Genomic DNA, 20509 nt, shown 5'->3' with positions numbered 1-20509 from the left:
GTGTATAATCACCTGAAAATAAGAATTGTTGTTTTTGTTCATTTAGAATGAGCCGTTTGTATCTACATAGGGAGCGAGTCCTCTTCATGTTGCTGGCTGCCATGTTTCTACAGTAGCCCAGAACGGACAAACCAAATACTGGCTCTAGAGAGGGCCATTCCTGTTTTCGTATCGGCCACCGTAGTTCTCCTACACGCTTGGCACACGGGAGAAGTTCAACACGAACGTCAATCAAAGTGGGTCACAAATATATTAGTGCTGTCAATCGATTAAAATATTTCATTGTGATTAATCACATATTAATCGCTAATTTTTAATCTGTTCAAAAAGTACCTTAAAGGGAGATTTGGCAAGAATCTAATACTAATATCATCATGGGAGTGGGCAAATATGCTTGCTTTATGCAAATGTATGTATATATTTATTATTGGAAATCAATTAACAACACAAAACAATGACAAATATTGTCCAGAAACCCTCACAGGTACTGCAACAACAGCTGTCAGTGTGTCAGTGTGCTGACTTGACTATGACTTGCCCCAAACTGCATGTGATTATCATAAAATGGGCATGTCTGTAAAGGGGAGACTCGTGGGTACCCATAGAACCCATTTTCATTCACATAGCTTGAGGTCAGAAGTCAAGGGACCCCTTTGAAAATGGCCATGCCAGTTTTTGCTCGTCAAAATTTAGCGTAAGTTTGGAGTGCTTTTTAGCCTCCTTTGCGACAAGCTAGTATGACATGGTTGATACCAATGGATTTGTTAGGTTTTTCTAGTTTCATAGGATACAAGTATCTTAACTCTAGTTTTAAAACTGAAAAACTGCCCTCTACAACCTAAAAATGGCATGTTGCGTTAATGCGATAAAGAAATTAGTGGCGTTAAAACGAATTTGCACTAACGTGTTATTATCGCGTTGACTTTTACAGCCCTAAAACATAGACTTTCATTTGTTTTCCAAAAGGCTAAATATTGTCCTGGGCAATGTAGTTTTAAGCAAACCTTTTTCAAACAGGAGTAAATAATGCCTTTGAAGGGGACTATTTTCAACTGGGAATTAACACACATTTGGAATCGTATTGAGTTTTTGCAGCAGCAGGACAGACAGTGTCTTTGGGATCAACTGAAAATAAACTAAAGCACCCAGGTTCATGGTAATGGAAGAACATGTCACCCAATGCAACAGTGTGGCTGTTCTCAATAAATTGGTATACACAAAATCACATCGAGTATCCAACAATAATCCACAGAGTTTGTGTAAGGTGTGATAGTAAAAGAGCCCCAGCAGAGGGCACAGTGTGACTGTACTTTGTAGGAAGAGAACTGCAGCAGATCAAGTGAGTGACAAACCCTCTTTACTGGAAGCTAAACTGCCGGACCTTCATTCATCACTTGTATTTGCTTTGCTTTGCTTTTGTCTCCCATCATCTTGTGTTTCAGGATTCATTCATTTACCTCGTCTTTTGAAAGCGTGTCACAACACAACGACTGCACTTACTCAGTTTTATATGCAATGCTGCATACTGGCCATTTGGGATAAGCAGTCAACCAGGAATATCTGGAGAAATACATTGTGCAGGAATGTGGCTGACTGTAATCAGATTTGAACATGGTTACAGCTTTACTGGCACTAGTACTACTCCTAGTCTGCTCCTCATGACAACATGTTAACAGCCTGGCCACTGTGAGTTTCCACATCCGTCTTTATGAGTGTTTTTTTCCACAGCATATCCAGCATGTGAAAAAACTTTCTCTTTGCTTTGAGATTGTAAGGTTCAACAAGATCACCAAAGGTGGTGATAGGTGGCTTAGGCATTAGCCATGGCATAAAGGACTGTGTGGGTTTCCTTCCACTGTACAAGTCATACAGGTCAGGTGATAGACGGATGCCTTGTCAAGGGTCAATCCTGCCTTCAGCCCTTGATGACACAAAAGCACTTAACAAAATGGATGGATGGGTAGTTCATGTTGAATGTATATATTTATGTAGGACTATTTTAGATATTTTTTTGTCTAAGAACTGTGACTGACGCAGCTGTTGATGTGTGGAGGATGACTCCTTCAGAAGAAAATCAATTTTTCTCTCACTATATTGACTGTCAGGTCCCCCCTAGCGTAAATATTTATAGATATTGAACATTACAAACATGATCAGTTTTCTGTCATCTCTTATAGTACGGTAAATTATGTTTTTCATTGGAGTTGTTTTAAAGGTAGGGTTGGTAGTGCTGTTCAAATAAATTTTTTGTTATATTTATTATATTACATCCCGACAGCAATCAATAAATCAAATGCTCTGATGAAAAAAAAGAAAGAAATACGGATCTGTGGCTTTCGCAGGACTGTAATAAACTCGTCCAATTTTTTAATTTGGCCCGAATGTAAAGATTAGACGGCTTACCTGCCTGCATGCACTCCAGGGCTGGACTGGCCATCTGGCATACTGGGCATTTTCCCGGTGGGCCTGCGTCCATTTGGGCCGACGCATGTCTTCTTTTTTAAATTTTTTTGGCCCATAAAACAGGTAAATCAGCCCATTTATTTTCCTTAATTGACACCGGGCTGGCCCAATCACTCTGTGCCGGGCGGCCACAGTGAGGAGGAGAGGGAGAGAGATGAGGGAGGGAGTGTAGAGTTAAGCAGTTCTGGGCTAGCTGCCTGGCTCAACATATGTCATGAGAGATGAGCAGTGCTCGAAGCTGGCCGGTACGTAGCAGTACGCAGTATTTTACTCATTTTACTCCTTGGTGTGCCGTGACTTTTTCAAGCGTACGAGCTTCTCACAAGCTTCCGGTACTCTCCTCTGCCCCTCTCCATATCAGGTTCTCTGGGAGATTCATAATGATTATACATAAAGGCACAGAGTCAGCGTATTTGCGCCACTTGGGTTTATTGTTTTGAAGTCACCAGAATTCAGGAAACAAAGTCTCTGAAACTCAAATTTCTCTGGGGGAGTATCTCAACATTGCCAACCCTTTCAGAAATAACTGCATTTCTTTGAAGTAGACACCCTCCCCTCTTTCTCTCTCTCTCTCTCTCTCTCTCTCTCTCTGTACATTATTTAAAGGTGATCGCTGAGAGAAGACAGTACCTGTGTTATGTTTCTTTGATATAAAACAGAACAGAAATAGAATAAAGCCATCGCCTTTGTTGTGCTCCAAGGCATCTTTTTCTTTTTTTCTTTTTTTTTTTTTTTGGGGCCATTTTCCATTTTTATGACAGGACAGTGGATAGAGTCTTGAAAGGGGGGAGAGAGAGAGAGTGGATGCGGAAAGGGCCACAGGCCGGATTCGAACCCGGGCCGCCGCGGTCAGGACCAAGCCTTAATACATGGACGCCCGCTCTACCAACTGAGCTAACCAGGCGCCAGGCATCTTTTTCTATATTGTGCGCTCCTCCAGTGAGAATAAAAGAGGTTAGAAAGTTAGTCAGTTAAAGTCTGGAGAGACATCTTGGTTGGAAAAAAAGGGTAGGTTTATATTTGATGTCACTGAAGAGAAACTTACTACTCAGAAATACTTTTACAATCTCATTAGAGTGTATGAAGTTAATGACATAATTATGTAGTGATTACAAAAAATGTTTTGTTACTTTGGGTCGCTAGAGGTCGCTGTCCCTATTGATCCACATCTATGGTCCTTGTAGCGACCGATAACGCCTATTTAATAGCCTGACAACAGTGTAATCGGCTGTTGTAGGGGACATTGGGTTATCTTGGCCTGGCTCGCCATTTATTTTAAGGTGAAACCTTTACCTCGAATAACAAGAACTCTGTGTATTTTCATCAACGTCTTCAAGGTTGCAGCCTTTTCTCCGGTTATCTCTATAGAACAGGGAGCTGACAACAGTTTTCCAAATTCAGCCAATCATGGCTGTGACATTAATAATCATTCTTATCTGTGAGCGAACACTGGTTAATATGGTTTTAATTCTTCCCAACTACACAATTGAGGCGTTTGGCTCTCAAATGCACAATGTTCATTTTTGTCTTACTCCCCCAATCAAATGTCTCCCCAGACCTGGGGTTCTCATCTGTGCAGTCACGGCAGCTGCAGCTTTAATGGCATGCCACCTCTCAAGAGTGTCAGGAGTGTAGAGAAAGCCTCCTTCTTTAGCTTGACAGTCTCCCTCTCTGTTGGTGTCCCCCCTGTGGATAATGGGAGATAACGGCTACAGGAAGCACTTATTATACGCAGCTATCAGAAGAAAAGGTTTCCATCTTAAGAGATAATCCTGTTTAACCCTGAGCCCAGGTTCTCTTTGGCTCATTTTTATATCAGGAAAATATAACAATAAAGAATACAATAAAGTCTATTTACATGCAACGTGATTTTTCAAACTCATTTATTCACCTTTTCCCTATGAAGTCTATGTCTGCCCCTGTTCTTGTTGGCTATGTTCTTTCTATGTATAATGTGCTTTTGTAAGTCTGGTGATGATTGTATTTCCCCCTCTGCTGTACAGACATGTGCACAGTTGGCAGCATAACAGCAGGTTGACATCCAATCAATGAGCTGAAGTGGGGCTGCTGGTATGAGACCTCTTGTCACTCAACCTTCACCAACATTATGGAGAAAGAGCTAAATTGATATTTGATCCCTCCCCATAGGGTACTGCAGCCCTGTGTGAGGTGTCAGTCGAAGGTCCACATTAGGCGCGTAACAAAACCCTTGTCACAACCAGAGAGCAGGATTTGCACTGACTGATAAAGTTGTCCGGATTGTAAGCATCCTGAAGGCAATTCCTGCAGATACTTCTCAGGGTTGAAAAGGATACTCCAGACTTTCTTTTTCATATAAAAATAGTAATCTTTATTTATATTTGCAGCTGATATTCTCCCTAAAATGACACTAGAATTAAAGGTCATATCGATAAAAATTTTACGTAGACGGATGTTAAAAAAATAATAATAATAATACATCATCAGAGCTTTTAGAAAGGTGCAAAATAAAAGGCTTTTACTAAAAAAAAATATTATGATTGTGAATTAATCTTTTTAAAAATTTTGACGGGTCCAAAATGAATGTTTTGTTTATCTCTGTGGAAGATATTTGACGTTTGGTTCCCATTCTGACTCAACGGGTCTTGAATTCCCAACCATAGACACCAAGGGCAAGTCACTATATTGGTGAGCTAACTGTCCCGGCAAAACTACCACTTCACACTATGACATCACACTATGACTGACACAATTGCCAGGGTTGCATGTAAAGGCAGATTTCAAACTAGTGTCAAAAATTCAGTTTTTGAGACAAAATTCTGAGAATTTGCGTACTTCATTTAGACCACATAGAGATGTCTGGAATTTATTTTAATAAAGATTGATTGCTCCATAAGTGACAAATTGTTTAAAGATGTTGGTTTTTCCATTGATTGCAATGGTTCACATGAGGATAGAATTCAAAATGCTGTCAAAAGTACAGTTTTTGAAATCAAATTCTGAAATTTACCACACTACATCTACCATGACCTCAAAATGTTGTCATTTATTTTCATGAACATTGGAGCTTTATTTAGCGAGACTTTGCAGTAGCTGTGTACAGTACTGTTACACTAAAACGTTTTGATGCACTGTGGGCTCAATTGTTAATAATTCAAAAATCCGTCTGGATGGTTTGTGGAGGACAGTGTGAAGATGCAGCGTAGCAAGTTTGGTGTCAATTGAGCATAACATGGGAGGAGATGGGCTTAATAAATTTTACAGTTTTTGAGGAAAAACTGAGTGATGTACTTCCTAACTCACTTGGGCTAAGTTTTGGTGTAAATTGCAAAGTTGTATCATGTACGGCTGATTTGTTATGAATTTTTAAAGTTTTAAATTTTAGGCGTTTGCTGCTACGCTGCACCACCATCAGGACTATTGGCCCACAAAGCCAGTTGACGAAGTTTAGCATAGGACTGGACGTGTGTGCAAAGTTTGGTTTATTTTCATGCATGGGAAGATTTCCTAGGAATAAGAAGAAGAAGAATATTGACAAAAACAAGAGGGACCTGGCAGTAATGTCTATCAGGAAGTTAGAGCATATAGGTTAACATAGCATATATCTTTTCTTTATTTTTGAAGGAGGAAGACATCCTCTCTGAGAAACATTTTACATGGAACTGAATGGACACCAGGACTAAGATCTACTGGCTTGCCTTCACCAATAAGGGAGGTTAGTCTGTATATAGCCTGAGAGGCAAAACACTCAGGCACCAGTCGCTGCATGCTCTTCAGCTCATTGCTTTGAGTGCACGGTATAATGAGACTCAGACAAGCATACAAGCATATATTTATTAATTTTATACATTTAACACATTGTACATACAACACAGAACCTTCCCCCAAATTGAACAGTGTATAAAATAATATTAAAAATCACTTGAAAGTAAATAGCTAAATGTAAAGTTAAAAAGGACATATAATAATAATGAAAATTTAATGAAGTAAAAAAAAAAATTAGGAATATGGTCACAAACATAAAACAAAGTACAGCACACATTCCTCACAATATATTAGTCATTTTTACTCTAACTTCACACTTCTAGTGTCTCTTCAATGTCACAATTTTTAACAAACATTTGAGGCGAGAAATAGGCATTACAGAAACAGAATATTCATATCTGATCAGCGCTGCCTAGTTTGACCGTTTGATCGGAATTCGTGAGTGATTGATTCGTTACTCTCATAGACGGCAGCTGGCTGGCAGACTCCAGCTCAGCTCTGATTGGTTGTTTTCCTCCGGTCTGTGAAATCTTGCAGATGCCATTAGGAACACTGGAGGACACAGAGGCACATCATTTTTTTCAGATTACCTGTCTCATGCACTACTGTCAGGATACAGTGACATGATATAGTTTTATAAAAATAACTTTTTTAATCACATTTGCTCCATTTCTACCCACTGCACCTTTGATATACGTAGCTTAGGATTTAAAGGTATTGGATAAGAGGTAATTTGAGAGATATAACGTATCCCAGAAGTCCAACATAGTTTAACCTCTTCACATTCCCAAAAGCAATGATATAAAGTACCTTGTTGACTATTACACTTATAGCATCACAGGGGTATTAGGATTGAATATTTGTTTAACATCACAGGGGTGATGTACGTTCTCATTATCCAATTGTATTGTATTAATCCTTACAAAACATTTTTGTCAACTTGTCTCTACCTTTATCAAGACTATGGTGGCTGGACAGTGAGGGAAAAAAATTCAAAACATAAGTTTGAAAGTGAGGGGACATGTTCAGCCATCCTCCCTGCCCCCTTTAGGCAACAGTATGAAATGCTAACCTTAACCGAGTGCTTTCATTGCTGCACTGTGGACAGACTGTAGGCAAAAGACTGAGCTGCTTTTTTAATCCTGTTTTTCACTCTTTATTATCTTAATTAGGGACAGATGAAGGAACATCAGCACTAATTAATTATCAAATTAAAGAGCTCAAAGAAAGTTGTTTTTTTTCTAATTTCTTAATTAAATTGAATGTCATGGTTGTCTCCACAATGGCACTTTCTCAGGGTCCATGCTTTCATCCACTCAAGCTGATGGAAGATTGTTATGGCAACACTTTGTTTTACTGGCTGTGACTGTCATTTGAATTCAAACTAGGCTTGATCCCTCATCTTTGCACCCCTACTGTGGGCCAGAAGGACTCGCATCTTGTACGCAGGTTGCATCATTGGCAACTAAAAAAAGGAAAAGTGACAGCAAGTGAAGACGAGGTGCTTATACATGCAGCCACAGTCCTCAGAAAACCTGCTGGCTGTTAGTCATGTAGTCAGCGAGTGTCACATTTGAGGTGCAGTGTGAACGCTACTACTAGGATAGAAAAACAAGCAGCACTGTGAACCTGGAGTAGCAGGATTGAGGACCTCTGTTACGAGGATCTATTTGTGTCAGAGATGAGAAAGAAGGCTATATTCTAATCCATGTCATTTGCAGCTCATGACACTTGGGGAGAAGGTGTGAATCACTGCTGCAGAAACAGCAGATCAGGAGCTTTTCATCAACACAATGTTTTCTGGGTACGACGAACAAAGAGCAGCTCTAGGAAAAGGTACAAGTAACAAAGAAGAAGGATTTTTTTTTACATCTAAATTCACAGACAATAAAATCAATACATAGAAAAACATTCTTAAGGCCACACAATGACCCTGTACAAAAATGTGCGAGCTAAAGCAACGACTATGACAGCTTATTTTCAAGGTCATTGACGTCAAATTACGTCAAACAGTGTCTGTAGCTCTACAGATACAAAGACCCTCAATTTTAGAGGACAGAAGGTAAAATATGTAAAATATGCTCATATTGCTGATGTCTGTTATTTCGACAAACACTGATGTCCGTACTGCAGCATTGTCCTGTTTGTTTGGGGTCGTTTTGTCTCCAGTCTGGTCTTTAATAAGTGAAACACATGTCTTTATTTGGATTACTGTTTGAACATAAATTTGGACTCATAGGTTGCCTTGTCTGTATGTTTCAGATGAAAAGGCCTGTTCCATCGTCCTAGAATCGGGGGGGTTGTATATAGAAGGCCAGTTCCTGCACTGTAACCATTTTAGACCCTTTTAGACTAGAGTTTATTAAGTACCTTTGGGTGGACAGAAGCAATAGACCTAGCTGGGGGTTTTTTATTGTTCTTTTTTCAAGGGTGGTTCAGTAGGTCTACCATTCATGCAAGTCATAATGTCATAATTACAAAAAAAAATTCTGATAAGTAATCCATAGTATCTTATTTATTTTTATCTCATAATTATGAGGGAAAAAACTAAAACATCAGTGAAAAGAATAGGTAAACCTGCAATAACATGTCCTGGATACATGCCTGCGTGTGACATTTTACATGCACATGTGTATTAATATTTAGAATAAACTGAGAGATGTAGTACATTCTCTATGAAATCTGAAACAGCAGGACAAACTGTATGATAATAATAATAAAGCAGCCGTGGGTAGAAATGGAGCAAATGTGATTAAAAAACGTTATTTTTATAAAACGGTCACTATATCCTGACAGTACTGCATGAGACAGGTAATCTGAAAAAGATCATGTGCCTTTGTGTCCTCCGGTGCTCCTAATGGCATCTGCAAGATTTCTCAGACTGGAGCAAAACAACCAATCACAGTCAAGCTGGAGCCTTGCCGTCTCTGAGCAGCTGTCAATCACTCACAAACTCCGATCAAACGGTCAAACTAGGCAGCGCTGATCAAATATGAATCAATATTTTGTTACTGTAAAGACTATTTCTCGCCTCAAATGTGTTCAGAAACATCTGGTAGTGTACTGTTTAGCTGTAAAATGAGAAAGTTTGAGACCCGGCCCCCATGTTGAGATCAGTTGAGGAAATACCAAGCACCGCCCACCAGCCGGAGCAAACTTTCTGATTAAATTATCGCTCAGTAAAGCTGCATGCTAACTCTGTCATTGACAGGAAACATTATAGTATTGCGATAAAGTGCGGTCAAGCCGGCCGTCACTCTCATCTCCGTGGTCAAATCAGCCGACGCTACAACTGTAGAGCACCCATATACTGACATTTATGTTAAATACATTCAAACAGCCCGCACGATGGAGCTGACCATGGATGTATAAAGAGAACGGAGCTGAGCTACGGAGAGTCCGGTGGACAGTCCGGTGTTCAAAAAAGGATGTTAACAAAAGGAACTGTATACAAAAGACATATATGGAAATAAGATTGATGGATTATATTCACCAGTAGTTTAAAACATGTCCTTCTTTATAAATTAAAAGAAAATACCACTAATTTGTGAGAAAAATGTATTTATACATAATGCTTGACAATGACTGACATACAGTATTTGACTTCAGGATATCTGAGGATATCTCAATTTAGATATTTTCCAAAGTAAAAGTCCCTAGAGGTGTATGAGTCAACTTTTTCTCATGGCCTAATGTTAAAGGAGTACAATAAATTGTAATATCTAATTGCATTACTTGTAGAATCGCAATACATCGGCACCCAAGTATCATGATAGTATCGAATTGGGAGAGGTATCGTCCCAGCCATATTATTCTGAGACAGTACTCCGTGCATTCCCATGAGGCAGTGCTTCACACAGTCCAACAGGCAGAGTCCAGTCTTTATATTATATTCCATCTCTCTAATCAGGGTTTGATTTTGAGTTAACGCAATTAGATACCAGGCAGAGAAAACCTGGCGGCCCTGTAGGAGGAACACTGACAGATGCCTGAGACAGATGAGTAATTCAACACCGTGTTCATTTGTAGCTCATTAGGGTGTGAAACATAGTGACGGATGTGTAAGTCCCTGCTGCAGCTGTGTATGTAGAGGAAAGATAGAGGCAGAAGTGTCTCTTTAATAAGCATATTCTTTTTATATTTGATGTCTTGTGTGATACTATATGTTATATTTATATATATTATGATTGGATCATTTTTACAAGCCTGAAATGAGGGCAGGACACATTAACCTCCCTGGCTTTTTAGGGAAGAAAGAGGAGGAGGAGGAGGAAAGGAGCAACAGCCTGATGCTGAGTGCAGTCCAGAGGGCTTGGAAGAGATGAGAGATTACCAGCAGAGAGTAGAGAGAGAAGCCGGTGCTGTGGAGCTGCGAAAAATGCAGACCGCGTGGCCTTTCATATTTCAACACCCTTGCTCCTCATTTTGTTCCCCGGCAGACCTCGCTGTCTGGCAAAAAGTCTCATAATCTCGCCGGGAGGTCTTCAACATGATTCTGCCTGAACACACACACACACACACACACACACACACACACACAGGATTTATACAGAGGCTTCAGGTTGACTCCTTTATACATCCATGGTCAACTTTGCTCCAGACAGCAAAGACTGCTCAGTGGTCACAACTGTCTCCGTGATCAGAGCAGATCAGAAATCCCTGTGTAATGATATTCAGTGTCACTGTCATACTCCTCTCATTACCTACCTACTTCTTTGCTTCTCACTCTCCTCCAGCTCTGCTTTGGAGATCCTCTCCTTCACTTTAATCTCTCATTCTCTCTCAAGAAGGCTCTAAAGGTTTTCCATTTTCTCTTTAATGTGCTGTTTACTCCCCCTGGCATTTTATTCTCACACTGTTTTACAAAATTTCATTAAAAAAAAAGAGTTGCGGAAGTGGGATAAAGAAAGTTGTCAGAGCTAACAAGCTTGCTGACAGGTAGCTAACAGCATAGTTTACACGCTTTATTCAAAGCCGTATTTATACCATTGATTCTTAAAGGGACTGTTTGTAACTTCTTACACGTATAAATCAATCCGGGTCGGTGTCCCATGCGCAGTCGCGTGTAGCTACGCTGTTCAGACTCAGACTCCAACACAAATTACACAGAAGCACCAAAACCGCAAAATTATATCTCGTGAAGCCCGTCTTGCAAAATAGTGTTGGCCGCGTTCGGAAGCCGTGGACGGAGGACGCGGGGGAGACCGTAGCTTTGGTCTCCAGGGCCAGAGTCTCTGCTGTACACTGCTTCTCTGCCTGCCTGCCTGCTTGCCTTCACTCACACGCCACGCTCGTTCTTGCTATTTCGCTCCACTCTCACGTTAATGCACGCACACTCCACACTGCAGAAGAGTTAGTAGCTCTGAGAATATCTAGTGGACGTTTGTGCAGAAATAACTGCTGCAGCTCCTCCAGACCAACAGAGGTTTCCCATGTCTTGTGATGTAACAGGGCTCCGCAGAGAGAAACGTTATCGTCCCCGACCAAAACTCTGGTGCCTCCCCTGTTCCTTTTGACCGCGGTTGGGAGGCTGAGGCAGGGAAAGCCAACACTAGGATCAGCACTGATTCAGCTAGCTGCTGGCTCAGCTGTCGCCATGTTGAGAGCCGTGTGGAGGCAATAGAAATGCTCCCAATCTCAAATTTAACACCTTTATCAAAAGATTTAATGACAGTGACGACTTTGTCCGTCAATCACATGTGATATATCTGGAGAAATCAATGATGCATCCTTCTTCTTTGTTGTTTCCACATTTTACTGATTGATCCAGGTGCTGCCTTACTGATTGTTTTTTTTTTTTATTTGACCACGAGAACCAATCAATATGTCTGCAATCACTGATCTTGGGGAAATTATACATCTCATCAGTGCAGCTGGGCAGTTTCACTCTGACACTGATTGGCTGAACAGAATCTCTACCATTATAGGTCAGAAAGAAAGTTATTGACCTGTTATTGATTGACTGTGGAGGATGTTTACTGCCATGAAAAGAAGGGAAATGAGGCCACTGGAGATGACTGGAACATATTTTTCAACTTTTGTCTCCTCTCTGACAACTGCACACTCTCTTGGTTCCCTTGTGCCTCTCACTACAAACAGTATCTCTTCACGTTTTCATGATTATTCTTTCAGTGGCAGGAGAACTGCCCCGCATGAATAAGACGGCCAGGCGAAGAGGGGGATAGCACAGGAAATGGATAAAGAAAATGCACATAGGGTATGAAAAGCTGATCAATGCAGGTTGGAAAATTTGAACTGAGAGAAGAAAGGCAGAGATGGAAACTAGGGCTGTCAAAGTTAACGCGATAATAACGCGTTAACGCAAATTTGTTTTAACGCCACTAATTTCTTTAAAGCATTAACGCAATCTTTCAGAAGTTGTAGCGCTCGCAGTTTTAGAGCGAGAGCGATGATACTAGTATCATCTGAAACTTGAAAAACCTAAGGAATCCATTGATCGAATGTCATACTAGCATGTCGTGAAAGAGGCTAAATAACGCTCCAAACTTACGCTAAATTTTAGTGAGGAAAAAGTGGCATGGCCATTTTCAAAGGGGTCCCTTGACCTCTGACCTCAAGAAATGGAAAGGTAAATGGGTTCTATGGGTACCCACGAGTCTCCCCTTTACAGACATGCCCACTTTATGATAATCACATGCAGTTTGGGGCAAGTCATAGTCAAGTCAGCACACTGACACACTGACAGCTGTTGTTGCCTGTTGGGCTGCAGTTTGCCATGTTATGATACAATATGGACAATATTTATCATTGTTCTGTGTTGTTAATTGATTTCTAATAATAAATATATACATACATTTGCATAAAGCAGCATATATGCCCACTCCTATGTTGATAAGAGTATTAAATACTTGACAAATCTCTCTTTACGATTCATTTTGAAAAGATAACATTTTTTTTTATTAATCGTGATTAAATATTTTAATCGATTGACAGCCCTAATAGAAACAGATGCAATTGCAATAGATGACGGAGCAAAACCTCCCAGATAGCATGACACAACTGAAAACCTAAAAGGATTAGTAAATGGACTCAGGGGCTGCAAGGATCGTGAATATTGGATAGATACAGACGCAGGTGCGAGCTTGCACCTGCCTGCTTGTGTTTATCTTTCCTTGTGTGTTTGCATAATGTTTACCTCCTGATAATGTTCCAATCAATGGCTTATCAGACAGCCGAGGACAAAATGGTGCTCAGCTCTTTGTCTCAGTCTGTTGTTTAACCCAGCATGTCTCCTCCAGGCATCTCCTCCACTTTTGTATTTTGAAAGTCAGATGTTCAGCCTTTTTATGTTTTACATTTCTCATACACATTTACACATTTTCCATTCTCTTTCGCTCCATCTGTCACCGCCCGTCATCACGCAGCCTCACGAAACACAATAGCAGTTGTAAAAGCATCCGCGAGTCCTTATGTAGAGAGGAGCTATTCATTGTATTGTGTGGCTTTATTTGCGTGCCCGCATGCATGTGTTGGTGTTTCAATCTTGATAAGCAGAGCTAAAGGTCAAGCAAACAGAGCCTATAAACAACTCATTAACAGCAACAGTCCTTTTGCTCTGATCTTGCCCGTGTTGCAAATATCAGGAACTGAAAAAAACTGTTATTTTCATTTTGATTTGACTTGGAAGAAAATACATTTTCAAGCTATATGCAGCTTCTGAATGTATTGTGAACACAGCCGTGTGTGGACATGCAACCTGCAGCTTTACAAATTGTTAAGATGCTGCTTGACATACAATATAGATGAGATGGGAGATGAAACAGAACTGACATTGGTGAGTGAAGGTGGCAACGGTGGATTGTAGGAGTATGTCATTATGGGAATTCGTAAGTGTCCTTCAGTCGATATGTCTATGAATGTGTGTGTGTGTGTGTGTGTGTATGGGTTAGGGATTAGATTTTTCGAATAGTCCTTATATTATAAAAAATCAACTAGTTTATTTGACTATCGTCCAGTCATAAAAAAAAATATATTTTCCCATGTTTTAACCATCGCAGGCAATACCGGTAAAACGTGTGTTCAGTTTGACGGTTCAGTTATGCAGCGATTTTCGAAAAAATAATCGACTAATTCCCAGTGATTGTCGAATAGTATTTTTGCCTGGAATGCACATCCCTAGAATGGGTGAATGTTGACATGCAGTGCAAAGCGCTTTGAGTAGTCGGAAGACTAGAAACTATAAATGCAAGTCCATTTACATTACATTGAGGCCCAGGTGGATCCTCCCCTACATGAATATTGTTATTTGAGTGATGCTATATGTGCACACGATGCTGTGTGTTAAAACGTCTCTGTGGACGTCATCGTTCCTGTTTTTTTCTCAGGTGCTTTTAAATACTGTAAAACTGGAAGCACTTAATTTCTTCATTTTGAAAGATCATTTAGCTATTTATGGGCAATTGGCAAAATAATCTCGCCAGGAGGTCCATTTAGTAGCTCTTCAATCGGATCACACAATCTTCACCAGCAGATGGAGTTTGCCCAGAATTGTAAGTGTTCAAATTCCCATTTTTTCGGAGCTCTTTATGGACGTTTAGTCCATGTTGGCTTCAGAATTCAGATTGAAGTTTACATTTATTTTATTTAAGAATGGACAATGCACAAAAATCGCAGCAAGATCTATTTAATAGCTGTTCTTGAGTTTTTGTTTTCTTGAGCATTTTGAAGATATTTTTTCCAATTACTTGTTGGATGAGGACTCCTTAAAGTGCTCTGAAAACTGGATATTTGAACAGCTGCAGTTCCACAACAACAGGGCTACTCCACTGCAGAAATAAATAGATACATAAATAGATACATACATTTAAAAATACATTTGAATAAAAAATAAATAAATGCATAAATAAATGCATAAATGCAAACATCTACTAAGACGTGTAAAAATGTATAGTAAATAAATACATAAATAAATAAATAAAAGTGAAAATTAAACAGAAGAGTAAATAAATAAGGGAATTAATACAAAGATAGATAAATAACTAAATAAAGAAGTAAATTAAAACAAAAATATAAATTTGTCACATTTTATCACTTAATAATGGCTACATTTATTTGTAATACTATTTTTGCTACATTTGATGACATTTATCGAGTCATTTATTCATTTATTTTTGGCAGGTTCCGTCCTCTGTAATCCATCTTCTAATGAAGCTGATGTGATATTAGCTACTAAATGGACCTCATAGTGAGATTGTTTGTTGTTGAAAATGGGAAAGTATTTTTGAAGGTCTACTTTTCTAAGACAAGTGTTTTTATAATGAAATGCTGATGGCTGTAGCTTTTACAGTAAAGCCCCCCCCCCCAGTGGTAGTGTCACACTAAGATCCCTATCCTACACATAGGGGCTTTAAGCCAGTCAGCCAGTCAGTCAGCCTTTGAGTCTGTAGACAGATATACTTAGTGACAGTCAAACCCCAGGTGATTAACATGAAGAAAGCATTCTGCGGGGAGCCTACTGTGTATCAAGCTTTGATGGCCACTTGACTGGCATGTCTTTTATGTCAATCATACTCTATAAAGAGCATTGAACTGAAAGCCATGTGCAAAATGGAACAGTGTGTACAGCAATCAACACAATGAGATTCATTTGAGCGGAAAGTTTACAGTCCATGTGATGAGTATGATTCATCGGCGGTACTTGACTGATTGAGATGTGACTTCATGAAGATGTGATTCAAATTGATTTGCTGTGATTTGTTCAGGTGGGGATCCAGCATCTAATTGTTGTGGGTAGCATAATAGTCTCTACAACAACAGAAAATTGAATGAATTCTTCTCTCAAGTGTTAATTGTGTTTATAATCAGCAGCTGGGGGTTATAATTAGACACGTTTTTTCATTGTATTGCAGCCTGGAAGGTACACAAAAGACATCCGCCCACATGGATCAATGCCTAAACTTACTTTCACTCTCCAGACAAAACCTAATACGGTCATTACATGATGATTTTGTTCAGACGACAGATAATTTGACGATTTAGAAGGCAGATCGACATTTCATATTTCTCAAATAGAAATGTTAGGAGCCAGCATTTTATAATGAACCACAGTAATGATTATGGTATTACAAGAGAGTCTTGTACAAGTTGAATTACTGGTATCTCTTACATGTCCTTCTCTCCCTCTGGACCCAGCTCCACCATCTAACTCTGGCCAATTATTCCTTGGCCGGCAGCATGTCTGTCTACCAAAATCCTGTTGATAGACAAACTAATAAACCAAGTTCCAAGCTTTCTCGGGTATTATTGGACAGCCCAGATTAGAGCAGCCATGCAGACCTTTCTATAATACCCCTTGTCAATGGATATGAGAGTCTGGTACAAAATACAAGCAAACTTAAACACAGCTTCAGATATATCCGGCATAACACCAATAAAGGGAAACTGTAGATTTTCTACAGGCCCTGGCTTTAGATTGTAAACAGGGACAGTGATTGGCAAAGTTATGATGGGTACAGTATAATGACAATGATATACTTTATAGTTTTGTTGATTTTCAAATAATTTACAATATCCCTTCAAGACCAATCTTCAAATTCCGACAAATTAAAAGTAACATTTCAACAGTACTTTTACGGGACTCTGTAAGAATCAGGACTTGCTGGTTAACAGTGACACCTGTGGCCGTGAGGTAATTTTGCACAAACTGCAACTTCCACTGCACATTCACTTGATGTCCTCAGAGCTAAACTAACTCTCTTCTGCTCCGCTGCTCGCTCGTTTTCTCACACACTCACCGCCGCTCTCTCTCTCTCTTGCTTCACCACTCACTCCCCACGTGCACACACACTGTTCGCACTGGCTCTGCTATTCACCCACGACATAGAAAACTAGATATAACTGTTTTTTTGTGCTTCCGTGGAGTTTGTGTTGGAGTCTGAGTTGTGGTGAAGGCTCGTCGTTTGTTGGCGTTAGCGGACTCCATTTCTAATCGAACGTTAGCTACGGCTAAGGCACTTGCGAGCTCGTGTGCCGTCACATCCGTTGGATTTTCCCGGAAAAACGGGTTGTTCACATTAAAAGCGGCTGATGGAAGAAACCCAGAAAGTCACGGTAAGGTCTCATCTTTTAGGTTAGGTTACAACCTATTCACATATTGGTAATAAAAAAAACATTTATATCTGTGAATATTTACATACAGTCCCTTTAAATAGTCCCCTTGCAGACCTCCCCTGTCTAACCTAGAAAAAGGGCATACCAGATTATCTTCAAGGCCGTGGCCAGGTTTTGCTTTTTTATAAAATTTGTGTAAATAAATCTAAAGAATCCTCAAACATCAATAGATTGGCTTGGTCTAGCGACGTAGATGCAGAAATCTCTGAAGATGACTGGAAGAGAGTTTGCCAAAGGGGACAAAACCTGATTATCAACACCAGATTCAAACTGATACAATCTGGTGCACTGCAAGGACAGTCCATGTTGAGACAGTAAAAACAAATGCATTTATTATGTTTCATGCATAATGGAAAATGTACTTGATTAGAGAACAATAGACTATAAATTTGGGTATATTTTATTTTTGAGTGAATGTGTTTAATGGGTCTTAGTAGCCTTGCGGAGTTATATTTTTGTAAAGCAAGTGAAGATGTGAAGAAACTGTTACTGTTCTAGCTCAGTGCTGTTAAATGGTCATGTTATACAAAACAGGTACTGAAGCTAGGACCATTACTTTACAACAAACAGGTTTGACACCTGAAGTATGATTTATGACACCAGCTCAACGTGTGTGTCTCTTCTATTCTTTATCACAGCGTGTTTGCTGCCGGCCCAGGTTCCCCTAGGACATGCGTACATACATACTGCACTGTAAATCCATCCCTGTTACATCGCTATGATAATAATAATCCAGATTTATGTATTAAATGTGGCCTAGAAGAAGACACATTATTCCACTGGCTTTGGAGCTGCTAAAATAAATTCTGGGGCAAGGTCATACAAATTATATCTGATATTATCTCTATTAGATTGCCTGTTTAACCCTTTGTCCTTTGCATTTATCCTTGGACTGCTTCTAACTGAATTAAGACTGTCAGGTGCAAATAAAAAGATTTACTTACTACTTTCTAATTCTTTTTTACTTTATGTTCACTTCAGGCTAAACACTGTATCGCAACTGCCTGGAAAAGCACTGAGACACCTACAGTTGGACATTGGTTTAAAAGTCTTTCCAACTGTTTAGCCAAAAAAAACTGGCGGATATGCCATCAAGGGGAAAATACAGCTTTTTAAAAACATGGGAACATTTTTTATATAATTTATCAATGTTCTGCTCTGAAAGTACACAAATGCACACACACATCTGTGATGTCAGTCTCAGAGGACTGAATAATATAAATCAGGTCATGCCATGATGTATAATTTATTACTTAATGCTATTAAGACCGTGTGTTTCTGTGTGCAGAGGCTACATAAGTAATGAAGGGGAGTCAACCTGACATTCAGTATGTGGTCATTACAAAGATTGGCCGTCTCCAAAGACCTTTCTGGGAAAGACGAAACACACACACACACACACACAGTCAGATAATGACACAGTATAAGGATGTGATTTCTGACTTCTCTCCTTCTCTGAAGTTAATTATTGATTAGTTAAGATGATGGTGCAACAAATACCAATCGACACAGCACTAAAACTTGAGCATGGAGATTCATTATTTACCGTGGGAATATATAAATGTGATAAAATATTCTTAGCTTCAAGGTTCAATTACTAACATGTCCTGGAGCTTTAGACCATATCCCAAGGCCAAAGACTCTTCAGATATATAGCATCAAATATATATTATCTCCTTGATCCACAGTTTGTATGATATCTTACAAAAAGTTATTCCTCCGTTTTCGTTTGTTTTTACATAAATACAGCCTTTTCAAAATATACTTCCGTCTTCATAGGAAACACCTTCCTTAGGTTTAGGCAATAAAACGTTATAGTTAGGCTGAGGAAAAGATCGACTTTGTTAGGTTTAGGCAACAACACTACTTTGTTAGTTTCAGGAAAAGGTTGTGGTTTGGCTTAAAATAACACCAGAAGTGACGTTACTTAAGTATTAGGAATGTCCATAATTAACTGTTTAACCGTTAACCGACATTAAGCATTTTAACCGATTAACGCTATCGGTTTAAACGGTTAAAAGAAATGTTAATAATTAACTCAAAAGCTGAGCGGCTCAGAGGAGCGGCTCGTCTCTTTAAGGAGAAAAGCTGGTCCACCTTAACAGCCCACCTTAAGAGGCGGAGCCGGAGTTGCAGGATACAGGAAGTCAGTTCCGGTCTCTGGTTCGCTTGAGCGGAGCGGAGGAGTTGTAGTTTCGTAGCATTTATTCACCGAAAAATAAACTGTACACACACTGCTACACCTACGATCACAGCTATGATAAATACACACACTGTTGGACACTCGCTAAAGTTATGCCGGGCAGACACACAGCTGACAACCTGCTAAACTAAACTAAATGTGCGGTGGAGACTTTTACTGGGAAAGTGGCTGTATTTCCTCGACGCTACACGCAGCATCGTAGCTGCTAAGTTAATGCTCCCGGACTGGTGATCTGGAGACTCCCGTCAACGAATATCTGTTATGCTCTGCAGCTGGTACACTGCTACAATGTAGTGTACGAGACCAGCCTGTGTTCCTTGCCAGTCAATGCTCTGATCAGTCCAAGTCGCTGAAATTCATACTTAAAGATAGGGTCGACGATGTTGGAAAGCTAGCATAATTTGAAAGTAGCACGTCTCAGGAGCTCCGTCTAAACCCACCCCCTCCCGTCGGGGCTCCTTCCAAGGCAACGCCCCCCACACACATGTACGAGCACTGCCGCATCGTAACTACTTCACAGACACAGAGCGGAGAGAGGACCTCAACTCAATAACGCTACCTCATGACAAGTAACCGCGGAAGTGCTACTTTTGGCAGAGTGATGGTGTGATCAGATTTGACTGACAAAATGAAACAACCCACCAACAGTCATCCCATTTTAAATCAAATGTTGCTAAATCCTGACTGGTGCTCGGAAGTACATGACATCACCTCTTTCTGACTGAGTCCCGTCCACTTCAAAACCAGTGAGAAGAGCACAGAGAAAAAAAAGAATATATAGAGAAATACTAAAATCGCTCAGCTAAAATAATCAAAACTGTTGTAACTCCTGCAGAAAATCCAGTGTTCATGTAGGACCCCATTGATCATAGTAAGAAACTGATTGAGAACGAAACATTTTATGACCTTTAAACAAAGCTTTAGATTGAGTCTGGTGTGTTTGTCAGTGTCTATGAGTGTGTAAGTATG

Source organism: Sebastes fasciatus, chromosome 3 (genome assembly GCF_043250625.1).
Source record: "Sebastes fasciatus isolate fSebFas1 chromosome 3, fSebFas1.pri, whole genome shotgun sequence".
Classification (NCBI taxonomy): Eukaryota; Metazoa; Chordata; class Actinopteri; order Perciformes; family Sebastidae; genus Sebastes; species Sebastes fasciatus.
The sequence above is the reverse complement of the archived record's forward strand: the minus strand, read 5'-3'. Positions refer to the sequence as shown.